We start from the raw sequence: 26,289 nt of genomic DNA, 5'->3' as shown, positions 1-26,289 counted from the left end.
AAGACTGACCTATCCTCTAGTCCTTGGTGGGGGTGGGGTCCCTCTGGGTCAGGCTTATGGCACGTTGATGGAGAGGTGTGGGGAAGCTTGCATGCTTCATGGAATAAATAGCAGGCCTGTACATCCAGCAGTTTCCCCAGTCATTAAAAAAATCATTTTAGAAATGAATGGCCCAAGTCTCCCATGGCAAAGAAGGCTTGCGCCTCATTCTGGGAAGGTTCGAACAAAAGGCTAAAATAAGTGATCTGTGTCTTTCTCTAATACCTTGCAGTTAAAAACTACATATCCCCCTCGTCTCCCTGTCCATGGGGTAAACAGGCTGATTAAAGGTGTTCTGCCACCCAAAACTTCTTTTTAGGTTTGTTTGTTTTTTAATGGAGCATTAAGTACCCTTTGGAATCAATCAACAGGTCGTAAAATTTAGCAGATGTTGCACCCAAGTCACTTGAGAGAGATTCACATCAATACTGGAAGGATTCGCTTTCTGGAGTAATGCCATGTTGTGAGTTCATACACTTGATATCTTGCACTGGGGCTTATGAGAGAGGCACCCTTATTTATTTATTTATTTATTTATTTTAATCACTTTTGCTCGGTGTGGCATCTGCACTGTTCTCTTCCCAAATGTAATGTTTCTTCTTGGAGGAACAGAAGCAAATATTTATCTTTTGCAAAAATGTATATGAAGCTTTTTGTCTAAAATAAAAACCCCAAACGCTGATCTTTTAAAAGCCTTCTGTTCTGTATATAAATGTTGAGAATATTGTATGATGTTTGAATTCTCTTTGATGTAAAGCTTTTGTGTTAGCAAGTGAATCAGTTTGATAGACATTTTAATACTGTATTTCAAACATAAACTATGAAAGGCAGGAAATTGTTATGTTTTCTCAAATATTCATCTTGCCAGCAGACAACCCCCTTTCCCCCCTGGGCAGCTAGGTGGTGGTTTTGTGTATATATACTGAACGCAAAAAAATAACGTATTTCGTGCTCTAAACCTAACATATAGGGGAAAAATTTATCCCTCGTGCAACTTCATTGATTCAGATGGAGGAATAGAAAGGATGCACGTGGCCCATAATTCCACATATGGTTAACATACGAAAGTCTGGAGCATATTGACTGAGATTACGTTTTTCTAGTTAATTGTGATCAGACTTGATTGGAGCCTTCAATCTGAGAACAGTGTTGCAAGCATTTAGAAGATTGTGTGAAAACATAGGCATGTGTTGTTCTTACGCACACAAAAATAATGGTTGTGGTGTATTGAAAACTGTGTTAAAATTACAAATGATCACTTTAAGGGGCTTCCTGGTCCTGCTTGCAGGTTAGGGGGCCCTGCAGGGAAGCATGCAATATGGGCCTCAAACAGTCAGCTTGTAAAGAGCCATCCTATAGCAAGATGGGATGAGTTGTGCCTCTCTGCCTTCAGGGAGCAGCCTGCTTCAGCTCTCTTTGTTTTTGGTTCTTGTGTATCAAGGGTTTGGAGTTTCAGAAATAAAGTAGTGTCATGTTGCAACCTTCCAAAAACATTAAAAACATAAAATACTTTAACTTCTCTGTGTGTATGCTGTTAACATAACAATAGTTAAGGAGGAAGTAATGGTTTTCTGCCTTTTTAAATTATTCTTCAAAGCATACTGGAAGTGGGGAACAAGCAAACAAATATAAGTCAATTACTGCCTTTGTAGCTGACTGTGTTCTATGGTAATGGATGGGAGAGAGGAGGTGTTTTCAATCCAGAGTCAAAGGATCCCATCAGGGAAAACATAACCTTTGAGCATGGTGAGCGAACCTTTAAACATTTTTATCCACTGCATACTAGCCAAAGCATGTTCTGTAAAGAGAGCGTTCACTGATGGCAGTTCTGCTAGGTCAGGAATATCCTTTGAGAATAAAAAAGACAAAGTACTGGATTTTTTTTTCTGATCCTTTCAATAGGTTTGTAAGAATGAACGACCTTACCTTTGTCTCTTTTGGTGTTTATGGTGTTAACGCTCTTTGTATTTTGTGAAGGCTATTATATAAAGGAACTGAATTGTGTGTATCCGAGCAGAGGAGTTCTTCTGGTACTCCAGTGTGGACAAGGGCACAGGTCTGCAGCAAGGATTGGGGTAAATCCTCTATATATTTTGGGCCTATGTCACTACACAGAGCAGCAGCTGCACCCCCATAGTGGGTAAATAAGCCATCTGAATGGGGATCTGTGCTAGATTCTAAATCAATATATAGTGTTGAGGATGTAGAACATTTTATGATATAAGTAGAGAGGAGGAGAAGTAATCAGAACCTCCTATCCTTTAAATGCTGGGGTGGGGAAAGGGATTGGATTCAAACCTCTGCATCTAAACCCAGTTTGGTTTTGGTTCCAGCTCAGAGCTGTTTTTTGGCTCCCATTAGGATGTGGAAAGTGGAAATCTCCTGAGTTCAGAAGAACAGAATCTGGTATTTTTAATCCTGACCTTTCCCCTGGTTCTGCCTCAAACCTTTATTCCAAACAGAAATCTGACCTAGATCCAGAGCCAAACTTCATTGGCTCAGCCCATCTGTAAATCTAGCAGTGTCCTCTTGTGAGAAGTGTGCAGTGAAGCTATGATGGGGGAGAACTTGAGGAAAACCTGCTTGGCAAGCAAACCTACTTACCTAAATAAAATAAAATGACTACAAATTGATGAAGCATATGCATCTGGGTGATTAATGGAGCCAGTGGGGAAAGTGCTGTTTTCTGTGTTTTTTGTACTCCCTTCTCCTCTCCTCTTCATCTCTAGTTATATTGCTAATATATCACATCTGGCTCTCATTGCCCCCTGCCCAAAAACGATATTCAGCACAAAATCAAGACTCGCTAATTCATTTTCACTGAGTTGAGAAGTTTCAGTCAGAAGTTGCAGAGAAATCCCGTCCCCATCCCTCTGAACTAAAATAAACGGTTAAATCTGACTTGTGCAAGCCAAGAAGTGGCAGTGTGCTTGGTGGGGTCAGGGTAAGAAAGGTCATGAGGAGGGGACTGCCAGGGCATGGAATACCATCCAAACAGCTTGTTGGAAGCTCTGCTGAAGTGGCTGTAAAGGCAGGGTGGCTGCAGAACTTACAACATTCACAGGGGAGAAGGAGGACACACATGATCCTTGTCAGGGATGCTGTGCTAAGAATAATGGAAGGAACGTTCTCCAAGGGACAGGCAGAAAATTAGATGGAGTTGTCCTCCTGGAAGACAAGACAAGACAAGATATGACTAAGATTGGATCTGAAGTCAGCGGGCAAGGCTTCATTGATGATGGTGCATTATTGGCACTAGTGACTTTGCTTTGATATCTCACAGATTATAGACAACTTCAGGGACCTTGGAAGAGTGCTGAAGGAGAGGAATGTCTAAGTAATCTTCTTGGAGATCCGTCCTGTTCCGTGAGTGAAGAGATACAGAAGGTGGAAGATTCTGGAAGTGAACCACTGGCTAGGTAAGCGGTGTAAGATAAAGGGTTTGGTTCTGTGCAACATTTAGTCCACCTTCTATGGGGAGTGGAGCTGTATAGTTTGGATGGGCTCCATCTCAGTAGAACAGGAACTGATCTTCTCAGGCTATCCTAGTCAGGAGGTCGTTAAACTAACAACAAAATGGGGGGAGGGACGGAAGGGGGGAACAAATGAGCACTCATTTAACACAAAATCAAGACGTTGAGAACAAAATTTAATCAAGGCACCAAGGGAGATGAAGAGAAGAAATTCTTTAATTGCCTATATACCAATGCTAAGAGATTGAATTTATGCTAATAAATTAGCCATTTCAGTTCCTCTTGTTTAATTATTCAAACTGGTTGATATAACTGAAAGGAAGATTAGCACAATTGGAATGTTAAAATCACTGGTTATAACCTATTTAGAAAGGCGAGGTGGCACTCTCAAAAATGTCATTACCTATTTTTAGGTTACTGACAGTTCAGAAGTAAATGTTCTTGAGTGCTTGTGGATCAACTATTCTAACAGCTAAAACACGATATGGGATACCAGTTGGTGGCTGCTATAAAACGCCAAATCACACTAGAGAAGAGGTTGATCGACTCCTTAACTACCTATAATGTATAGGGGGATAAAAGCTCCATTATCATGGGGGACATCAATCTGTGTGACATACTGGAAGTTTCACGCTGTCAGTACTAAAACATCGTAGGAATTTCTAAAAAAAAAAGTCTAGATGACAATTTCCTAACTCAAGAAGTGTTGCATCCAGCATGGGAAAATTCTGCATTAGATTTTGTCTTAACAGAACTGATCACAGGATTAAAAATTAGCTTATGTGATCATGACTTGTTTGCACATAACAAATATGATCATCAGAAAGTCCAAACCAGTTAAATAAATATAATATAATATAAACTAAAACATATAAAATATATACTTGGTGCTTTAAAAGGGCCAGTTTCACAAAGATGAAAACAACTGTCAGACAAATCAGCAGGGCAAAAGCACTTAAACAAAAAATATGAATGATAATTGGGAACTGTCTAAGAACATTTTACTAGATGACCAAAAAGCCACAAATGAGAAAGAAGGCTACACTGATTAAAAAACAGCCTGGTTTAAAGAAGAAGAGAAGGCAGTTATACTATATTATCAAACATTCAGGGGAGTCATGGCAGGGCCCAGGCCAGCCCCCATGGGGGGCAGGGAGAGCCACCCAGCGCCACTCTGCCCCCCAGCTCCAGCTCCGCCCTCAACCCCAGCTGCAGTTCCGTCCATGGCTTGGCCCCTGGCTCCCAGCCCTGACCACGGTTCAGCTCTGCTCTCGGCTCCGGCTGAGGCACCACAGCACCAGCCGCAGCTCTGGCTCCTGGCTCCGGCCATGGCCCAGGCCTGCCAGCGGCTCTGGCTTCCGCCCCACTCCTGGCCTAGGCTCCCACCCACAGCTCCAGGGGAGGTGCAGACAGATTCTATTATAGGTAAAGGATGTGGGGCACATTTGGGGACTACTGATATAATGTATAGAAATGGGGTGCAGGAGGGAAGTTGATATATATAAGACGCTAGGAATTATAAGGGAAGCAGGACACGAGGAGAAGTCTATGGCCAGTAGCGTTTATGACAATAACGAGTTTAAGTATATGGGAACAAAAGGAACCTAAACAATGGTATTGGTTCACTACTAGATGGAAACTAGATGATCACTTCTCCTTTTTCTGCAGTGATCAATAAGGAGAAGTGATCAATAAATGTGTCTGTTCTGTATTTGGGGAAAAAGCTAGATGTACTAATCTCATATGATAATGATAAACTATTTTCTATTTCAACAGTAATTGAGGAATTTATAAGGTAGCTTCTAATGTTAGACCAAGAGGTCAGATAACTTGCATCCAAGACATTTAAAAGAGCTGGTTGAGGAGCTCTCTGAACCATTAATGTTGATTTTCAATAAGTCTGGGGAAATTCCAGAGGACTAAAAAAAAAAAAAGCGAATGTTGTGCCAATATTTACAAAGGGTAGAAGAGGATGATCTGGCATCAATCAGCCTGACATCAGTCCCAGGAATAATAATTGAACAGCTAATATGGGACTTGATTAATAAAGAATGAAAGGAGAGTAATATAATTAATATTGGTCAATATGAATTTAGGGACAGTAGATCTTGTCAGACTAATTTAACATCTTTTTTTTTTTTTTTGAGAGATTACAAGTTTGGTTGATAAAGGAAATAGTGTTGGTGTAAGAGAGTTCTGTAAGGCATTTGACTGGGTAACAGGGAATTTTGCTTAAGAAACTAGAACAATACAAAATCAACATGACACACATTAAATGCTTTGAAAACTGGCTAACTGATACGTCTCAATATAATTGTAAATGTGAAATCATCTTTGAGCGGGTCCTGCAGAGATCAGTTATTGGCCCTATTCTCTGTAACATTTTTAATGGTGACTTGCAAGAAAACGAAGTTATTGATAAAATGTGCAAATGACACAGATTGGGGGAGTGGTAAATAATGGAGAGCTCATGTCACTGATCCAGAGCAATCGGATCTCTTGATAAACTGGGTACTAGTAAACCATATTGTTTTAATCCGGCAAAATGTAAAGTCATATGTCTAGGAACAAAGAATGTAGACCATAGTTACAGGCTGGGGGATTTTATCCAGGGAAGCAGTGACTTGAAAATAACTTGGGTGTCACAGTGAATAATCAGCTGAAGATGAGCTCCCAGTATGGTGCTGTGGCCAAAAGGGCTAGTGTGATCTTTGTATGTATTAACAGGAATATCGAGAAGGAAGGTTATATTTAGAGGCAGTGGAAAGTTTTCTACCTGGAAGTTTTCCTTTGGAAAATGCTGATTTGATGAAATGTGAATGTTTTAGTGGAAATGAGGCAGGCAGAAAGGCCGCTGGTGTGCCCGGCTCCTTGGATGTGCCTGCCTGGCTTCCATGCTGCCTGGACTGTCCAACTCTCCATTGGCCCACCAGGTGGGCTCCCTAGGTGGCCAGCTCCCTGGGTTGTCCACTTCCCTGGCAGCCTGGCCAGATTTCCTGGGTGTAGCTTGGCTGCTTGCCAGGCAGGCTGTCCAGCTCCCTGGGGAGCAGGCCCAGAAATGTTAAAATTTTTGTTTCAGTTCTTCAAAATTTAAAGGTGGTTTTTTTTTTTGAAAATTATTTTCTGTGGACTATTTCACATTTCCAATTGTTTTGCTCCAGTTTGGAATGAAGATGTTTTCTGCAGGCCTGAAATTCTGTTTCCCACACAGCTTTAGTAATATTACCAACATCTTGGGTGCTGGTGCGACAGTTAGTGGAATACTGTGTCCTGTTCTGGTGTCCACAATTCAAAAACGATGTTGAAAAACTGGAGAGCGTTCAGAGAAGAGCCATAAGAATGACTGGATTAATACTAAACACGCCTTATAGCAAGAGACTGAAGGTGCAATTCATTTTGCTTATCAAAGAGATGGTTAAGGGATGACGACGACATTTCACATGGTGAGCAGAAATTTGATAGCAGAGAGCACTTCAGTCTAGCACACAATGGATAACAAGATCCAATGGCTGGAAGTTGAAGCTGGACAAATGTAGACTAGAAATAAGGTGGATGCTTTTTTATATGGAGGGTAATTGACAATTTGTACAATTTACTTCTCCTTCGCTGGAAATTTCAAAAGGAAGATTAGCTCTTTTTCTAATCTTTTTCTACTGGACATGACCCAGTAATAAATTCAGAGAAGTCCTAAGCCCTCTGTTATGCAGGAGGTCAGACCAGATGATCACAATGGTCCATTGGCCTTAAAATCTATGAATCAGACATATTCCAATAATAGAAGGCTCATGCAATAAGGAGAGACTGCTAGGCCTGTTTTTATTTTGGGTGCAAGAGGCAGTCGCTGAGAGTGAGTTAATACTAGAGAGAAAGTGACAGTGCAGATACAAACACTCTTCTTGAGACATTTAATGCAGGCACATTTGACAATCAGACAAGAGAAATAAGATGGAAGGAATCTGAAGAGTGTGTTCTAATGCTGTTGTATATTTATTTAATCCTTTAGGGACAAATTCTGACCTCAGATCCACCAGTAATTGACTTCAGTTGATTACACCATTGGAACTGAGAGCAGATGCTGAGAGTAGACTTGCTCATGCTGAAGAATAGAGTCTTGGAGTGCATTCAGACTCCAGATCCACAATGTTCTGGGTATGATGGATGATGCACAAGCACACGCCGCTCCTGTCTGGATAGGCAGGATATATTTTACCTTTGTATTCTAGTAGTGACAATACTGATGATAGGCAAGAATATCTGCAGTGATGTTTTACCAGTGGCCCAGAAAGTTCCCAAAGCAGTATTTGAATTCTCCAGTCATTTCAGGAAAACATCTGACCATGTACACAGTGGTTCTCAAACTAGGGCCGCCGCTTGTTCAGGGAAAGCCCCCGGTGGGCCAGGCCAGTTTGTTTACTTGCCATGACCGCAGGTTCAGCCGATCGCGGCTCCCACTGGCTGCAGTTCGCTGCTCCAGGCCAATGGGGGCTGTAGGAAGGGCGGCCAGCACATCCCTTGGCCTGCGCCGCTTCCCGCCACCCCCATTAGCCTGGAGCAGCGAATTGCGGCCAGTGGGAGCCACGATCGGCCGAACCTGTGGACGCGGCAGGTAAACAAACTGGACTTTCCCTGAACGAGCGGTGGCCCTAGTTTGAGAACCACTGATGTAACAGATACCAGTCCATATATATTTCTATCAATATTGCTGAAGGGAAAGAGAGACATGACCATAATAATCTAATAAGGGTGACTGACAAACTACTTGGCTTGTCTTTCAAGGTGAATCCTGGCCTTGTTGAAGCCTAGGAAAAAACTCCTATTGACTTCAGCAGGGCCAGGATTTTACTCAAAGTTTGTCAAATGTCAGGACTCCCTTGGCTGTATGATTGCCTACCGCATGGAGTTGGGGAGAAGACATTCTTTTGAGTTGTGCACTGTCCTCAGAACCTGTGGTTGAAGCTTGACCGTTGACAGGTAGGCTGTTGACAGGGGAAGTGTAAACTGATATAATCTTGCACATGTGCATATTGTACCGTATGTACAGTGATGGCACCTGAAATGCCTAGAGTCCCTGCAGCAGACAATGCATTGCAATATAATCCCTTGCAGCATTCTGCAGGTTGTTCAAATCCTAAAAGAGAGACAAGGTGGGTGAGGTAATATCTTTTATTGGACCAACTTCTGTTGGTAAGAGAGACAAGCTTTCAAGCCACACAGAGCTGTTCTTCCCCAGACCTGAAAAAGAAGAGCTCGGTGTGGCCTGGGAGCTTGTTTCTCTCACCAACAGAAGTTGGTCCAATAAAAGATATTACCTCACCCATCTTGTCTCTCTAATATCATGGGACTGACACGGCTACAACTACACACATATCTTGTGTGACTAATCACTTTATAGGCTTCTGATAAATAAAGTGGGGGGATAGCTCCCTTTGATGGACACCCAGCCAGCCAGTTAGCTGTAAAATTCCTCTTGGTAGCTGTTCTTTACTTGGTTTACCTGTAAAGGGTTAAAAAGTCCCCCAGGTAAAGAAAAAAAAAAGTGGGAACCTGACCAAAAGAGCCAACGGGAAGGTAGAACTTTTTAAAATGGGGAAAGAAACTTTCCGTTTTTCTGTTGGGCTCTGGGCTGGAGGGACGCGGAGCAGCAATGCTATAGGTAGGAATGCTGTGTAAGGTATGAAAAAGTATCTTCCATACTTACAAGAAATTATTTAGATAGGAAATGTTTAGTTAGACAAAATCAGGTTTATTTTTATTTTGGCTTGTGGACCTCCTCTGTGCTAACCCTTGATGCTTTTTGTTTGCTTGTAATCTTTAAGCTGAACCCCCAAGAAAGCTAGTTTGGGTGCTTAATTTTTGGAGTTGCTCTTTTAAAATCTAGCAAAAGCCTAAGTCCCAGATGTATTTTCTTTTTTGTTTGTTTGTTTGTTTTAATAAAATTTACCTTTTTTTAAGAACAGGATTGGATTTTTGGTGTCCTAAGAGGTTTGTGCATGTTGTTTGATTAGCTGGTAGCACAGTGTAGTGAGTCGGTGTGGCTCCCCTCCTGCCCAGAAGAGGGAGACCACGTGCCGGCACCAGAGTGGGTGGGACCACCACCCCCTGTCCCCGCCCCCCGGAAGTCAAGGGGCGGGACAGGAAGTATAAAGGCCGGCCGCCAGAGCTCAGTCGGCGGCCAGCCACCACAGGGAGCAGACGTGCGGCCGGGAGCTCCCGGCCAGGAGACCGTCGAAGACCCTAGCTGGCCTGAGCTACCCCGGGCCCGCTACGAGGAGGAGCCGCCGGAGCCCGTTCACGCCCGCTACTGGGAGAATCCCTGGGAACCGCACCCCACTAACCCTGAGGGTGAGACTGGNGCTTAATTTTTGTAATTGTTTCTTTTAAGATCTAGCAAAAAGCCTGAGTTCCAAATGTATTTTTTTCCCCGTTGTGTTTTTAATAAAATTTACCTTTTTTTAAGAACAGGATTGGATTTTTGGTGTCCTAAGAGGTTTGTGCATGCTGTTTGATTAGCTGGTAGCACAGCTAATTTCCTTTGTTTTCTTTCTCAGCTCTCCCCGGGGTGTGTGTGTGTGTGTGTGTGTGTGTGTGTGAAAGGGCTTGAGGGGTACCCCACAGGGAGAAATTCCCAAGTGCTCCTTCCTGGGTCCAAGGGTGGTGGTGTTTTTTTTTTTTTTTTGCATTTGGGTGGTGGCAGCGTTTACCAAGCCTCGGTCCGAGAAAAGCTGTAACCTTAGGAGTTTAATATAAGCCTGGAGTGGCCAGTATTAGTTTTTAGAATCCTTGTGGGGCCCCACCTTCTGCACTAGAAGTGCCAGAGTGGGGATTCAGCCCTGACAAGGCTATTCCCTAAAGAATGACAAACGCTGTTGGTGAATGAGCAAATTCCTGTTGGGGCAATATTCCTAGATGTTGGGCCATTGATTACATACACAGAGCATTTTTTATTGTCTCATAAGCTCTACTTCTGATTTTTATTTCTGGCAACAGATGGCTGTTTGTCAAAGTCAAGAAGTTAATTGTTATAGTGCAGATAATTAGTAACACTATCGGAAAAACAGTAGATTTATGACCTACACTTTCATTATCTTACTGTGGGAAGTACAAGGTACATCCTTTAAATGGTTACAGTTGCAGGAAAAATATTGCATAGAAGCTGCTTGCTTATTCAAGTTGTAAATGGATGGATATTTATCTTTACAGTATTCCAGTATTCCAGTATTCCTGTAAAAAGCAGGACAAGTTAATGGCAAGAGGGCAAGGGTCACAGACAGGTCAAGATCCGGACAAATGGAAAGTTACTTGACTTCCATGTTCCTCAGTCACCTGTGCTAACTGGGTCAAATATGAGGAACTTTACTGAGCCATTACACACATTGAATCTATTTCCCCATATTAAGTATTCTCACACCTCTTGTCAAACTGTCTGTAATGGGCTATCTTGATTATCACTACAAAAGTTTTTTCTCTTAATTAATTAACCTCTCAGAGTTGGTAGGACAACTCCCACCTTTTCATGCTCTCTGTATGTGTATATATATCTCCTCAATATATGTTCCATTCTATGCATCCAATGAAGTGGGCTGTAGCCCATGAAAGCTTATACTCAAATACATTTGTTAGTCTCTAAGGGGCCACAAGTACTCCTGTTCTTTTTACTGAAAATGAAGATGTATTCTGGATAAAGAAATCAAAAATGTCAGAGACCATATCAGAGGTGCCTAGGAAAAGAGAGCATGTATTTTCAAGTGTGGTACGTTTCATAATGATTAATGTCAACTAATAACTTCCAGAAAAAACAGGTGGATATCCTGGGTGCTGTACAATACGCAGGAGGAATTACCTTTAAAGATAAGAGTGTGATTCTGTTTCCATGGCCATTCCCTTCTTGGTGTCTCTCCACTGAGACTGCCAACAAGCATGCCAGGTGGGGAGCTGGTCTTTGTGATGTGGATTCCTGTTCAATAGGAATTTCTCCAAGTCCATTTCACAGCTGTATGATAACTGCTTTCTGTCACTGTTAGCCTGTCATCAGTTGGTTGCCAGTTCTAATCCAACCAGGCTATGTATTGCATTATTGATCTCCTGAACCATCCATCCCCCTTCTCCAGTTATTGTAATGTAATAAAATAGGAAATGATATTAGGCTAAATTTTTGTGTCTAGCTTTGTCACAATGTGACTACCTGAAAAGACAGCCAGATTTTTAAGAAGGTCTTTTAAAAACTTTGGTTCTAAAACAGAATGAGCCAAATTTATCCCTGGTTTAACTCCATTAACTTCCATTGAGTTACTCCACAGATGAATTTGGCTCATTCTCTTAGAAGCAACATTTTAAACAGGTTTCCTTTAAGGTACTCATACTGTGCTACCAATTTAACTTTGCACTGCTAATCTAGCAATGTGATTACTGGGTCATTAGTAATGTATAGCATAAGCCACTTTTATTTAATATTTATAGATTGTTGTTTTCTACCTCCGTTTGTCTCAAGCTAGGAGTTCACTTATAACTCTGTTTTCACTAATGCTTTGTTGCTGGGGGATTTGTGATGTACATAGTTTACCAATTTGCATTTGTATATAAGCCTTCCTAATGAATTGGATCCTTGAAATGCAGTACTACTTCTGCTTGTAAGACGCAATAGCAGAGAATCTTGAACTATACTTATTTATTTTGCAATAAGTATCTAATTATTTCCCTTAAGAATAGCTGTGAAGTGTCTGAGTGAGTCAAGAATCCCTTTTTGGAGGTGGGGGTGAAGTGTGCACATTTTCTGAACAGTATACCGTTGTTCAGGTTTTCTGCCCTGCATAATCTGAACATAGCGAGCCAAATTTTTCCATGATGTAACTTTATACGTGCCAGTAGGATTGGAAGATTGTGAATGTGAGAAATGGCAAATTTCTCATTCTTTTCCAAAACAACGGGGTCTTATACTGACTGGAGATTGACTAACAACCATTATTCCCTAAGTGACAAATTCATTATAGAAACAAGTATGAGAAACAGTCAAGGTCACAGATCTAGTCGAATGGCCCCTCTTGGGCACACAGACTACAGGAATGGTACAACCACCTCTACACTGGTACTTTCTTAGTACAACTACCAACTCCCAAAACTCTTATGCTGAGACTTCTAAAGCCACCTACAGGATTTAAACACCCAACGCCCATTACTACTAATGACTTTGAACATCTCAGCCGTAGTATGTTTCTATACAGTGTGTGTAGCTATGCCATACATGTATAAAACATGAACATGTGTGTTAAGGGCTGTTATAAAGAGGACTGTGATTAATGTCCGCTGAAAGTAAGATAAGAAGTAATGGGCTTAATCTGCCTCAAGGGAGATTTAGATTAGCTTTTGGGAAAAACTTTCTAACTATAAGGGTAGTATAAGTACTGGAATAGGCTTCCAAGGGAGGTTATGGAATCCACATCATTATAGGTTTTTAAGAACAGGTTGTACAAATTCCTATCAGAATAGTCTAGCTATAAGTGGTCCAAGCTGGACTTGATGACTTTTTGAGGTCCCTTCCAGTTCTGCATTTCTACGATTCTATGACATGCAGTCTTGATAATTACTTATTCCATGAAAAACCAGGATATTTGGAAGCAAAAAAATCTCATGCCCCAAAGTCTGATGTTTTGGTAAAATGTCTTTCAAAAGCAATTCACCTGTTCTTTTGTGAGTGATTTGTCTGGTAATAATTCCTTCTAGAATGGCATTTTATTTTGTGCTAAGGAAGTTCATGAAATCATCCGACATAATAAAGACCTACCAGGAGCAGAAATCACCAGTAAAATTTTCAAATACAGGAGTTTCCTCCTACCAGGTATTTCATTTTATTATCAGTGCCTTTATCATGATGACTATCATAGACTATCTTTATAAAGGAGCCTTTATGGGCATTTTTCTGCTATCCCAGTGAAAGTGGGATATAATTGTAGTCTTGGAAATGCTGACAATATTAAAGGCCCTGGTAGATTTTTTTCAAATACAGCTGAAATAGTGAACCTAACAAGATTTTAAAAAGGTATTGGATATATACATAGATATTAAGAATATCCAGAATTGTCATAATTTCTGATGACAAATTTTGGAAGAGATATTAAACCTTGTGCTTCTGGATTTAAGCTAATTTGAACTATTATAGATAAGGATTAGACATATATGGGAGTTCTTATACTGCCCTGTGAAGTATCTGGTTCTTGCCACTGTCAAAGACAGGACATTGGACCAGATGGACCTTGGGTCTGAGCCAGTCTGGCAATTCATATATCATATATCCAGTATATAAAACATACTCAACCCCAACTGGCAGTAAAGCTGAGTTAGATGCTGAAGAATGGAATAGTGTCATATTTTGCCAAGGAAATATAATAATGGTCCTAGAGATGGTGGGAGAGATGTCCCAGATAGTCCAAAGTTACACCTTCACAATGTGGGGAAAATAAGATTAGTCCAAAACACTACTACTACTGTCACAGGCGACAAAGTGTTCATAGTGGCAGTCGCACCATATGATGTAGCACCCAGTGCTGTCTAGAAAGAGGGGGTTTGTATAGAGTATATGGAGAAGGAAAGGAAACTGATGACTTTAACTTCAGCTGTCATTAGGTCCAGGGTGTTTCCATGAGGGCTGTGACAGATCCTGAGGGGATGATGTTAAAGTGAGGCGCTGGGCCACCTGGATCACAGAGATTTTTTTATCTTTATTATAAAAGTGTCCTGATACCACATCCCTTGAAACATGTTTCCATTTCACTGATTCCAGCAAAAAACATGCCATAGCAGTTATCCCTCTTACAGTGTTTTTTTTAGGTTATTGTTTTGGCCTAAATGTATTTCTTTTGATTCTTTTCAGATGGCCTGCCAATCTAATTGAATTTTTTATGTCTATTTCTTTTGCCAATACCATGGTGGAAGAACAGTTTTACGACTCCCTCCCATAAGCTTTTTGCTGCAAGTCCTGCACAGATGGTGATACGTGGGCCCCTGATTGTTAAAATTGATCTTTGCTCCTTTCCTTTCTGAAGTGGTCTGACTAATAGCACTGTAAAAATTGCATAAAAATTAAATATCTCCAACATGATGCTTTCCTGCCTTTTAGGAATACTAAATTGGCTGTGTTGGGGAATACAGTCACTGTGTACACGGGAACTTATTTCCCAACCAGCAAAGAACAAAGCCGAATATTATCTCTGAGAAACTAAATTGTGCAGCAGCCTAGGAGCTAGATACGAAATGATTACACAGAGGACAGAAAAAATTACCTGGACGATGAATAGAGCAAAGCCGAACATACCTTCCTTACTGTGGTGATTGACGGCCGGGGCCCCAGAGTTTGAAATTTTCTATTTACCTACAGAGCAGATGCAGCATAGGGAATGGTAGTACATGTTTCCACCATACCATCTACCCAAAGTGTCTCAGCAATGACCTGTGTACACCAGGGTCAGATGGTGGTTCAGTATTCATATCTAATCACTGCTTTAGCTCTCTTATGACACTGCCACCCAGGGTGCCTATTAGTGCCGCTAGAGATTTGGATACCTGTTCACTAGGTAAATGGATTGTTCTTATTTTATGTTCATTTTAGCTATGAAAGAGATCGGTATTATTACACAGACCCTGGAGCATTGACTATCATTCTGGGCCAGATTTGAAATGGTAACCTGTAGAGGTAAAAGGCTGTCATCTTTCATCAGTTCCCCAAACCATCCAGTCCTCTTGCTATCTGCACCTTTGAACATTTGCATTAAGATCCAGATAGCAAACAACTGGTCTCAGAACAGCTTACGAAACAGGAATTTTAAATGTAGATGTGGAATGGAAAATGTGGCATTCTGGAACCTAGCTTATCTGAATGTGCAGTAAACACATCACATGCTTTAAGCAGCTCCTAGCGCTCAAAAGGCCATGCCGCAAAGCAAGTCAGGTGAATTTGTCCTAAATTGAAAATGCAGGCAGCCTTTCTGCCATCTTTCTTTCATAATGTGTTTTAATCAAGTCACACTGTGGAGAATTTGTATTCTTCACAGTAGATCCCAGCCAGGAATCTATAATCTGATTCTGATTTTTTTTTTTTTTTATAAATAGAAACAATTTAATGCTTTATACAAAAGTTGTGCTCATTCTGTAACTTGGATTTCATGTGAAATGTGTTTTCTATGCACGTCGACTGGAAGTGCTTAAATGAAAACTGCAGGAATGATTCAATTTGTATTATCATGATCACGCTGCATGTGTGTTAGTCATGATAATTTCTCAACACAAGCAAGCCAATTAATGAAGCATTTTCTCCTACTTTCTCCATAGCATAATCCCATTAGTTAAACATGGCACGCAAATAGAAGCAAGTCATAGACACTGAGAAAAACAATTAGTGCAGCAGCCATTTTGATTGAAATAGAATAACCATGAAATAGGAGTCAAGTCCATAGTGATTTCTGACCTTCTGTTCTGACTGACCTGATGTTTATGCCCACAGTGTATTGTGGATGCAATAAATGTGAGTGTAAAAATGGAAGTCACATTGAGCTCCAGCTACCACTGAAGACTGGGCACTGACACAGGTGAAATCCAACGCAAACTGGCTAGGAAGTAAAAAAAAAAAACAATTGTTTGATTCCTGGGGCAATAAATACATCAAAATATCGATGTAAAGATGCAGCTGAAAAATCTATTGGTAACAAACTGTTTATAGCGCTCATAACTCGCAAAGGTCTGATCATTTAGTCATTGAAAGAGAATACATAAGCTGTTCAGGGAGGCAAAAGTTTTGATTCACTGGGGAGCATCCTAGCCTGAGTCTTCCAACAGAGGGACATCATTTTTAAAATTAATTTCTTCTCTGCACACGCTACAGTGAGAAATAACATTTTCAGCATTACCTACGTACTATTTTCTGAGTGTATTTCCAAACAAGCATATAGGGAGTGATTGGTTTCAATCCCATTGTCATGAAGTTAGTCTCCCAAAGTGCATCCTATTGGTGTGACTGGGTCCTGGACTCACCAGCCTTGGGTCCTCAGTGTGGAGGAAGTTGACAGCATGGGTCCAGCTGTGGGACACTCAGTCCTCTGACTGAGTCCCATTGGAGTCCACCCCATCTGGGGCTTTCAAAGATCCAAAGGGAAAAGAAACACACGTGAACTAACACAAGCCTGTGTGATGTTATTGACATGAACTGTGACCGTATAGATCATTGTTGCAACCAAGGTCCTATAGTTGCACCAAATCGTGTACAAAGGAGGTCAAGTAAGGTGTCCATGAAAAGATTGTAATTTGCTGGTTATGATTATGCTGTCTGTATGTGTGTATCATTTTTGTATTTGAAGTTATAAATATTGGCTATGTACTTGTATCTCAATGTGTTTGATTCTAAGTAGCATCAGTGAAGCATTGGTCAGCTTCTTGAGAAAGGATTATTCTGAGTAAGTGTCCAATCAAAAAACACTTAAGTGACAATGGACCTTGGGAGACTCCAATCCACATCTGAGGAGCCTTCCTGGGAACGTTCAAGGTAGCATGCGAGCAATGGCTGCCGCCTGCAAACTGAGTCATGCATGGACATGTGACTTGCCCATGTGACTCCAAACTCCATCTTGCTGCTGTGATTTTCCACAGTAAGAACAAAGGGGTTTCCTTCCATATGGCAGAGGATATAAAAGGCCCGGGAAATCCCTCCATTTTATCTTCAATCCTGCTTCTGACCTCTGAAGGAACTGGGCTTAAAACTGAAGCTCTGAACAAAGGACTGAATGACCCATCCAAACTGGGATGTTTGTACTCCACAGACTTGATTGGTTTAAATCAGCAGTAATCCCATCAAGCCTGAACTAAGAACTTTGCAATTGTAGTATGTATGTACTTGATTCCATTTAACCAATTTTAATTCTCAACTATATTTTTTTCTTTTTATTAATACACCTTTAGATTTTAGATTCTAAAGGATTGGCAACAGCATGATTTGTGGGTCAGATCTGACTTGTATATTGAACTGGGTCTGGGGGTTGGTCCTTTGGGATCGGAAGAACTTTTTTTCTTTTACTGGGGTATTGGTTTTCATAAACATTCATCCCCATAAGGAGTGGTGCTGGTGGTGATACTGGGAAACTGGAGTGTCTGAGGGAATTGCTTGTATGACTTCTGGTTAGCCAGTGGAGTAAAATCGAAGTCTTCTCTGTTTGGCTGGTTTGGTGTGCCTTAGTAGTGAAGAACCCCCAGCCTTGGGCTGTAACTGCCTTGCTCCACGCAATTTGTCCTGAATTGATACTCTCAGTAGTGTCCCTCCAAAGGCGGTTTTGTTACAGCCTGCAGCAGGCCTCACTTCCTTCAAACAGCCTCTGTCAGGCTGTGGTCCTGGTCAGCATCTACAGGTGAGTCACTGGTAATAGCCCTGAAGTAACTGTTCTTCATGAGGTCCACCTTCCCCTTGGGAGTGGGGGCTCTGACAGGCAGCTGTCCTTCAAGCGGTTCCTGCTCTGAGTCTCCACTAAGCCCTCGCCAGGAATTATGACCTGAAGATCTATTCTCCTCTCAAGTCTGCCTACAGCTCTGAGCAGGGCTTCTCCCCTTTAGATCCTCCCTTCAGGTCTGATGCTCCTTGCAGAAGTGGCAGGGATCTTCAAACACAAAGCAGTACATTAACCCGTGCCTGGCCAATGTGCGGTTTGTACATCCCATCACACGTACATATAAGCATTTTCTTTGACTTGGACAGCCAAAACCAGACTTGATTTAACGTGTCTCTGCTTTGGAGTTGGAGTGCAACTGCAGAAAATGAGGTAACCCGTTGTGACATTGTTGCTTGTACATCCAGTCTTTCAGTTTAAGAGGCATTTATCAGGCCTATGGAAACCATAAAGCTAACTGATATATTGCTGCTGAGCTGAAGGTCAGAAATTAAGTCTGAGGGATTAGGCATAGAAAAATTATGGTAAATAAAAGCAGCACTGACAGCAAAGGGAAATGAATCATTTCACAAAGCAGAGATTGCTTAAAACTCTTGCAAAGGACCCAGGGAGCAGAGACATGGAATTACAATGGGACTCATTTTATGCTAATTCAAAATTACAGTTCGAAGCCCTGGCAATTGCTGATAAGAATAAGATTAGCAAGAATCACTTCTACATGAATGCATTCAAAACAGGCGCAGAACAGCGAAAGGATGTAGGACACCAGTTCAAGCAACAGCCTTTTTTCATGTCAGTTACTCTGCTACATGATCTTTGGGCTTAGTGATTTAGTTTCAAACAGGGAACCAGTTTGTCTGGTATTTCACAGGCCTATCAGAATCCTATTCACTAGATAATACACAACCTTTAATATAAGCCAGTGGACAGTTTGGAAATGCATGTTTCAGAAAAATTACTTACGCCTAATTTTACCATCACTATTCCTGGATTTCTTAAGCAAAGGTTTATATGCGAAATATTTTCCTTTCATTCACCTGATAATTCCTGATGTGACTAGCTCATTTCATAGACCTTTGAGACTAAATAGTAAATTTAGCAGCGTTAAGGTTATGCTTGGGCAGCAGATTTAAAAAAAATTAATTTCCAAGGCCAGGCCTGCAAAACGACTTGACTGTGAATGCAACAATTTTGCCTTTTCTGCAAGTTTCATGTTTTTATGGCTCCCAGTGGTTCAATGAATCTGGAGCTTTTGTATTAGTTTTGGAAATTTGATTCCCTGGGGAAAATTGCTAGTTTATCTCTATGTGTGACTTCTAATCCAAAATCCTAACAGAGAAGATAACATCCCAAGATTTTATATAATAGCCCCGCTTATTATATTTTGGGAGGTATTGTACTAAAAAGATTGTGGGAAAGATATAATACTTTTAAAATAATTATTTTGGATACAGTTTCTAATACTGTATTCTTTTAATCCTGCTCTCTGGTTCCAGTCCACTCAGAACATTAAGGGATTTGATCCTGCCCTATGGATCACAATTTGCATCACTGCATAATTTTGTAAATCAACTACTGGGCTTGCAGACACACAGTCCCTTAGGGTATGTCTACACTTGCAGAGTTTTTGCACTGTAAGTTTCACCACTGATAGGGAACCGGTGAACGTAAAGTGCTGGTTTGGTTACTCACTTAATTCCTCAGGTGTCAGAGAGTGTTTACATTAGCAGCACTTCCATCGCTGTTGAGAGCAGTGCTCTAGGGCAGCTATCCCACAGTGCAGCTGTCTCTCGATAGGTCTTGTGGGAAGGGGGGGAGGGGTGAGCGGAAGATATTCTGGGTCCCTGCTCAGTGCCTCGTGATGCATTGCTTCATGTCCCAGCAGCCCCGTTACTTCCTTGTTTCTTTCACGGCATTTTTTTAAGACACCCCTTGCTCACTGGCTGCTTTCCCCACCACAGGTACAAGCAGGAATGGATCCTGCACTGCTGTCCACTACTCTGATAGCTGTCACTTGCACATCACGCGTGGCAGTGCAGCTGTTCTTAAACTTGCAAAGAGAACTGCAGTCAGAGATGCCGGATGAGCTGCCTGAAATGGAAATAAGCAACATTCGATTGCTTTTGGCATTAACTGAGGAGCTGAGCACTGTGGAATGGCGTTTTTGGGCTAGGGAAACTAGCTCAGAGTGGTGGGATCGTATCGTTATGCATGTCTGGGATGTCTACCAGTGGCTTCAAAACTTTCGGATGCAGAAAGCCACCTTCATGGAACTGTGTGCTGAGCTTTCCCCAGACCTGTGTCACAAGGACATCAGACTGAGAGCTGTACTCACTGTAGAGAAGCGTGTGGCAATCTCATTGTGGAAGCTGGCGACTCCAGACAGCTACTGGTTGGTTGCGAACCAGTCTGGATGGGGAGATCGACCATTGGTGCTATGGTAACTCAAGTGTGCAAGGCCATTAATCGCATCCTTCTGTGCAAGACCGTGCCTCTTGGTAGCGTGAGTGACATTTTGGATGGCTTTGCAAAAATGGGCTTCCCTAATTGTGGTGGGGCGATAGATGGAACGCACAGCCCTATTGTTGCCCCGGCCCACTTTGGCACCAAGTACATAAATTGTAAGGGGTACTTCTCCATGGTTTTGCAGGTGCTACTGGGTCACCATGGGCATTTCACTGATATTAACGCTGGATGGTCTGGAGAGGTGCATGACGCACGTATCTTTAAAAACACTGGCCTGTACAGAAAGCTGCAAGCGAGGACTTTCTTTCCAGACCAGCGGATCACCGTTGAGGAAGTGGAAATGCCCATTGTGATTCTGGGAGACCCAGCTTACCCATTGATGCCATGGCTCATGAAGCCATACACTGGAAACCTAGATGTCAGTAAGGAACGTTTCAACAACAGGCTGAGTAGGTGCAGAATGGCTGTGGAATGTGCATTTGGACGTTTGAAAACGCGCTGGCGATGTTTGTACAGTAGACTGGAAATGAGTGAGGAAACGATTCCCATGGTTATTGCGGCGTGCTGTACTTTACATAACATTTGTGAGGGGAAGGGCGAAAGGTTTACTCATACGTGGAGTGTGGAGGCCAAACGCCTGGTTGCTGAGTTTCAGCAACGTGTGGCAGTTAGGATCTGGGATGCTTTGAGGGAAAAGTTTGAAAATGAAAATCATTAAACTTTGCTGCCGTGCTTGGGAAAGGAAGTGTTAACAGCATGTGCTGTGCTACATGGTGGTTCTGTCTGTAATTTCAGTGAAGGTGAAGTGCTAGTTGACTTGTAGCTGTGATGCCATGTACAGAAATGTGAACACACAAATAAAGTTTGCTTCTTTTTGAAAAATTTGTGCTTTTATTTTTTAAAAAAGAGAAAACACCACATACACACATATCCATCCTGAGTGATGGTGGGGAACGGGGGCGGGTCCCGTATACCTCACAGCTGTGTATAACTCCAGCTGTCGTTTGACAAGCTGTCTGGGGGTGTGGATTGTTGAGGAATGGAAAAATTTGCAGTGATCCTCTAAGAATGTGCAGTGCGAGTTAGGGGAGTGCATGGGAAAGAATTCTGCATTTGCTGCAATGGGCGACAGGCATGAATCAGGTCACTCTGCAGTGTAATGAGGGAATACAATGTATCTGTCTGATGCTCCAGAACGTTGATTAGCCTCTCCGTGGCTTCCCTATGGAAAGCATTATTCTCTTATTGGTCTCGGTTCTCTCCCTCTTTCCACTTTGTCATGGTTTCTCTCTGGTTATTTTTATCACGTGTCTCCGCTTGGGAGTGCAGAATCACCTCACGAAACATGTCTGCCCTAGTGCATCTTGGACGCTTTTATGCGTTGCAGACGGTCTGCTGCAGTGCGGGGTGGTCTTCCACAGTCATTTCTGGGGAGACAAAAGCAACACATTGCAGTGAAACATGCATACAGGAATGACTGTGTACATTGCAATACACCACTGGTAAGAAATCACTGCCTTAGTGACAAAAGTCAAGCACCCTGGTGCACAAGAACCCAGCAATGGTGAGGGAACGCAGGGTTAGAGGTTTTATTGCATACACTCATTCTGAAAAGGGCTAGCATGAAGGGAGGGCACCCAGCGCACAAACAGCCATCTTAGTACTGTGCCCTCAACCTGCTTTATTCATTGTCAAAGCAAAACAACTTACCAGAGCTCTGTTCGCCTGCCTCTGCCTCAGTAGACAGTGGCCGCTCACACCGGCTAGACACTTCCAGAGCGGAGAAGGGGTCATAAGTGCAGGCAGCAATGGGCGCCACAGCTTCCTCAGCCCCCTCCTCTTCATCTATGACCTCCTCCTCCTGGCTAGGGCCACTTTCCACTGCCTCCAGACAAGCAGAAGTATCCACTGGGCTTTTTGCAAGGGAGGTGGGGTCACCACTTAGGATTGAATCCAACTCACTGTAAAAATAGGTGCAGCACCAGACCAATGGTTTGCCCCCTTCACCTTGTGGTATGCGTTCCTCGGCTCCTTCAGCTTCGCTCTGCACTGCAGTGTGTCCCTGTTATGCCCCTTCTCCTGCAAGCTGCGTGCAATCTGCTTGTAGGTATTGAAATTCCTACGGCTGGAATGCAGCTGGCACTGCATACCATCTTCTCCCGAAACACTGATCAGGTCCAGTAGCTCAGCATTGCTCCAAGCAGGGGATCGTTTGCTATGTGGAGCAGCCATGGTCACCCAGCCAGATGAGCACTCGCAACAGGCAAGGGAGTTTCAAACTTCCCAGGGCTTTACGGGGGGGAGGGGCAGAAATCCTTATACCTGGCATCAGAGCAGTGGTTGTACTGGCCAGAGGGGTCACTTTTAGAACTGTGGGATATCCTCCGGAGGCCAAAAGGTGTTTACGCAGGAAGAACGTGTCTTTACTTTCACATCACCGCAAAAAGAACACCGGAAAGAACTGTACGCCTCTCGTGAAGGTGGTTTTCTTTTTGCGGTGAAACTTCTGAGTTTCACCACAAAAAGTCATTAACAAGTGTAGACGCTCCCACGGTTTTTACGCAAAAAAGGGACGTTTTGCACTTTAAATGGCAAGTGTAGACATGCCCTTATTCTCCCAGATTCATGACAATTTACACAGCATACAAGAAGGCAGGTATGATCCCTGAGCTGAACAGGAGTAGGCTGGACTCTGGGGGAAGAGAGATGGGGGTTCTCCCCTGAATAAGAATTAAAATTCTGGGTAAAGTTGTATTTGTTAATATGAATCCAATACAAAGCTGTGTGCAAAGTGAAAAGGTAACTTAGTTTCCGGGCAAAACTGCCTTTCTGGTCATTCAAAACATAGACGGGTTGATCGTTCAGGCTTAGGTTGCTTCTCTTCAAAGTTCCCCAGTGACCTGTAAATTGGGGCAGGAATGTGGAGAAGAGCCTTCAGTTCCTCCTCCTTAGCTCTCTTCATCCTGGTAAGCATTTTATCAGCCTATTTTCTGTTTTGTTTTCCTTGGGGCTCTTTTTGTGGCCAGTCGAATCATGGAGGGAGCATGGACCATGGGGAGCATGGATCACGGCATCGAAGAGCCACTTCTTTAAAAAAGTCCATAATTAAGTAATTATGGTTTTGGTTAAACATGCTCTGGTAGATAAGATGAAGCAGGATTTAGTCTGATACCAGGTGGTGTCAATTCCAGGAAATACAAGGCTGTCTGTGGAATTATTTAATTATTTTAATGTATGGCCTTGGCCTGGGAGACCTTACTAAGGAACCTTAAAGTGGAGAAGTTTGGGGATAATAAACCCTGCAGGATTTGAATGGTGTCACCCTCATTTTGGTTCCAGGCCCTTTACTGAAGCTTTTGTTCTTAATAACGTGGTTTTCGTTTCATAGATTCCCAGGCCATAAAGAACCTATGTGTTCTTCTAGTCTGATCTCCTGTATCACACAGACCATAGAACATCCTTAATATAATTCCTCTGATCTTGATTTAAAAACTGTCATTGAAGGAGAATCAACCATGCTCCTTGGTAAATTGAACAAATGGTTAATTACCCTCACTGTTAAAAAATTATGCCTTATTTCCTCTCTGGGTGCTCCCCCAAGATACAGAATGTCACAACTGTATCAAAAGCTTTGCTACAGTCAAGGTATATCACATCCACTGCTTTCCCCATATCCACAGAGCCAGTTATTTCATCACAGAAGGCAATCAGGTTGGTCAGACATGACTTGCCCTTGGTGAATCCATACTGACTGTTCCTGATTACCTTCCTGTCTTCCAAGTGGATTCCTTTAGGACCTGCTCCATGATTTTTCTGGGGACTGAGGTGAGGCTTCTTCCATTTTTTAAAAGATGGGCACTATATTTGCCTTTTTCCAATCGTCCACGAGTTTTCAAAGATAATGGCCAATGGCTCTGCAATCACATCAGCCAACTCCCTCAGCACCCTCAGATGCATTGCATCTGGCCGCATGGATTTGTGCATGTCCATCTTTTCTAAATTCAATGAGTGAATTTGCCAGTTTAGAAAATTAGTATTTCAGACTTGATAATCTTTGTTAATTTTTAATCCTTTCTGTTCATTAAGTTTTTTACCCTTAGATTAGCTTCATTTACTTTTTTGACATAAGGTTAAAATCTGTATATATTTTTAATGGGCATAATAATTATGTTCTCATCACAAAACAATGTGGCAATAAGGCGTAACTATTCAGCATGATCATCACATGTGCAGCTATTAATTAGTGACTGGTTTTGAAAAAATTTCAGTAAATGTGGGAAGCATGTTAATAAGCCATTATGGTATGTGTTTGGGTCAAATAACGATGTTATGTCAAACAGTAGATTTATTGCTCCATTTTAATCATTTCAAAATAATTAAGAAGTGTGTGCATTTGACTGCGCAGACATGAACTACAAAACCATATATCTAAATTATGAACTGAATGAAGCATTTCCAGCAAAAATGAGAAGCAAAATACTTTTTTTTCATAGTCATATGACAGAAACAAGTGAATGTATGGTTTCTAACACAAATGCCGTTTCATTTTTCATTTATTTTTCCTCTGTTTGAAAGTTCCTGGTTTGGGGTGGGGGGGCAAAACAAATCCAAACCTCATGGACAAAACTTCAGTGGTCATTTCAAGGTATGGACAAGCTCTATAGGTTGTTGAGCTCCTATGTCTCTCATTTAAAGTCAATGGTTGTTGAAGGTGCTCTGTACCATGTTGGAGTGGGACTTAACTGAGTGTAGTATCCTTTGTGATACATGATGTTATAATATAACATATGGAGATATACCTGTCTCATAGAGCTGGAAGGGACCCTGAAAGGTCATTGAGTCCAGCCCCCTGCCTTCACTAGCAGGACCAGATACTGATTTTGCCCCAGATCCCTAAGTGGCCTCTTCAAGGATTGAACTCACAACCCTGGGTTTAGCAGGCCACTGCTTAAACCACTGAGCTATCCCTCCCCCTGATATCAAACCAAACCTACTGAAGTACCCTACTGCCCGTTTTCGGTTTTATACATGTATGATAGCAAAGGATTACTTGGTAATTACATTACAAGCTGTCTGAGCCACCCAGTCACTTAAAAATGAAATAATTTATTCTTCTGGTCTTATAATTCTGAAAAGGCCAAACTAAATATTATCAAAGAGAGAGGGAAAAATTCACTGCTGTAAATTCTGCTTAAAACATCTGGTGAAATAATGCAATGGCAATATTAGGAATGTGGGGGTGAAAATCTTAGTTTTAGAATAAAAAATGTTGGGAGCAATGGGATTATGTGAAAGTTGATAATTTCATGCAGACTTTTGATCATTTCTCCGAAGAGCTGAAATAATTAAAATCCACTTGTAACTTGAATGAGCTGACAAGTATAATCAGTTGCACTTCAATGCATTTCCCATCATCTTGCTCCAGTCAGAATATACGCACATTTAAAAATAACAATGTTTACATAAACCCAGGGAGAAGAGGCTCTGGTAGAAGCAGGGGCTCAAAAAGCTCCTTTGTGGTCATGAGCTGCAACGCTTCACTCCTTCTACTAAAATGGGAGGCCTTTGCACTTCTATCTAGTGCCTTTCATCTGAGAATCAAATGATGCTTTAAAAAAGTGAACATTCCCCCCCATTTTACAAAGGGGAAAACTGAGGCACTGGGATGAAGTGACAGCGTCAGTGTTACCAGGGCCGGCTCCAGGCACCAGGCAACCAAGCACATGCTTGGGGCGGCACCTGGTAAGAGGCGGCCAATCTTGGGGTGGCGGGGGGCAACGCGGCGCGGCGGGGGGGGGTTCCGGCAGCGTGGCGCTCAGAGGGGGGTGTTTGGCGGTGCTCCGCGCGGGGGGGGTGGGGGCTTCAGGAGCTCAGCGCGGCGCGGGGGGCGGGGG

This window comes from Trachemys scripta, chromosome 8 (assembly GCF_013100865.1).
Source record: "Trachemys scripta elegans isolate TJP31775 chromosome 8, CAS_Tse_1.0, whole genome shotgun sequence".
NCBI lineage: Eukaryota > Metazoa > Chordata > Testudines > Emydidae > Trachemys > Trachemys scripta.
The sequence above is the reverse complement of the archived record's forward strand: the minus strand, read 5'-3'. Positions refer to the sequence as shown.